Source organism: Elephantulus edwardii, unplaced genomic scaffold (genome assembly GCF_000299155.1).
Source record: "Elephantulus edwardii isolate Elephantulus edwardi_28Jun2011 unplaced genomic scaffold, EleEdw1.0 scaffold00192, whole genome shotgun sequence".
Classification (NCBI taxonomy): Eukaryota; Metazoa; Chordata; class Mammalia; order Macroscelidea; family Macroscelididae; genus Elephantulus; species Elephantulus edwardii.
Window position 1 is genome coordinate 3,495,118 of NW_006399942.1, and position 1,518 is coordinate 3,496,635.

General features: G+C 43.3%; 1 pseudogene; it reads left to right on the forward strand.

Annotated features, from left to right (window-relative positions):
* Positions 1-659: 659 nt before the first annotated feature.
* LOC102844694 lies at positions 660-1,198 on the forward strand (annotated as a pseudogene).
* Positions 1,199-1,518: the final 320 nt, after the last annotated feature.

Here is a 1,518-nt window from a genome sequence, read left to right on the forward strand (position 1 = left end):
TTGCTTTCCTCTGGGTACCAAGGTTTAGTTTCAGACAGAAATAGTAGTCTGTAAACACCCTGACTCCCTCAGGTGCAAACAGAAAAAGGAGCCAGTAAATACACAGAACCTTTTATAGTCAACAGAAGGCACACGATAGCCTGGTTAAGTGTGTTACCTAAATGGAAAACTAAATTCAATTTACAAAGTGCTTTAAAGGTCCTGCTATTCAGCATGACAAGCAGAAAAGGTGATTACAAAAAAAAAGATCCTTTGCTTTATCCCATCAATCGCATTCAACTAGCGAACTCTTTACATAAGTGCTCAGAGATGGAGATGAGAGAAGTGCAGGTCCAGGTGCCTAGGTCACATGACCTGAACTCTCCTTTGGGCAGCATATCTGGTTAAGGGCCACTTTCTCACTTCAGCTTGCTCCTTCAGCGTTTCTCGTTTTTCTTGTGTTTTCTTCCTTATTTTTTCTATAGCATACATTGGAAGGAATATATAGTGATAGAAAAGATCATGTGAACATAAATGTTGGACACAAAATACTGTGAAAGCTTATGCATCATATTGCTTTTGTGTGACTTTGTTGTATTTGTAATTATAGGGAGATGAGAGAGAATACCCTGCATTATCTGATACAATAGGCATTTGAGAAGTAAGGGACGAAGGTGAAAATGGTGGTGGCCAGGGCTGGGGTCCCGGGCGTACGATGGCAGCGAAGGGCGGCCTGGAAGACAGTGTCATTTGGTAGACGACGGTCTCCCACATTACCATGGACATGCTCCCCGAGCCCTTTCCCAAGACCCCAGAAGAGCGGGCCGCTGCCATGAAGAAATACAATATGTGAGTTGAAGACTATGAGTGGTAGCCATATGATGGCATGGGGTATGGAGACTAACCGAAACTCCCTGACCACTCACAGCAGGAGAGGGATCCATGGTATGACTGAGGTGAACTGGGATGAACTGCTCCACTGGAATCTAGCCACATTTGTACGGAACTGTGTGGACACTTCATGCACACCTGTTTCTTGGGATGTCGTGTGTAAGCAACTCTTTGGCTTTGTAGCCTTCGTGGTGTTCATGTTCTGGGCTGGGGAGATGTACCTCACCTACCAGCCAGTGGGGCCAAAGCAGTATCCTTATAACAATCTCTACCTGGAACTAACCATCCCAACAAAGAGCCTGAATTGGTGGTTCACTTTGAGATCTGAGCAGGCTTCCTTGGCTCTTATGCCCCTAACCTAGGACTTTCTGATTCTTAGAGATTAACCTTAATTAAATCTCTAATAAAACTTAGTGCTGTGGGGGGAAAAATAGACATTTGACCATATGTGGCTATTTACATTTAATTCTAACTCTAATGAAATGCAAATTTTAGTCCTATGGTTACATTGGCAATATCGCAAGTGTCCCAAAGCCACATGTGGTTGATGACTACTCTATTAAGCTGTGAATATATACAGTTTCCACAGAAAGTTCTACTGGACAACTCTGGTAGACTGAGTTTACTGCAGATGGTAGTTAGTTGCTA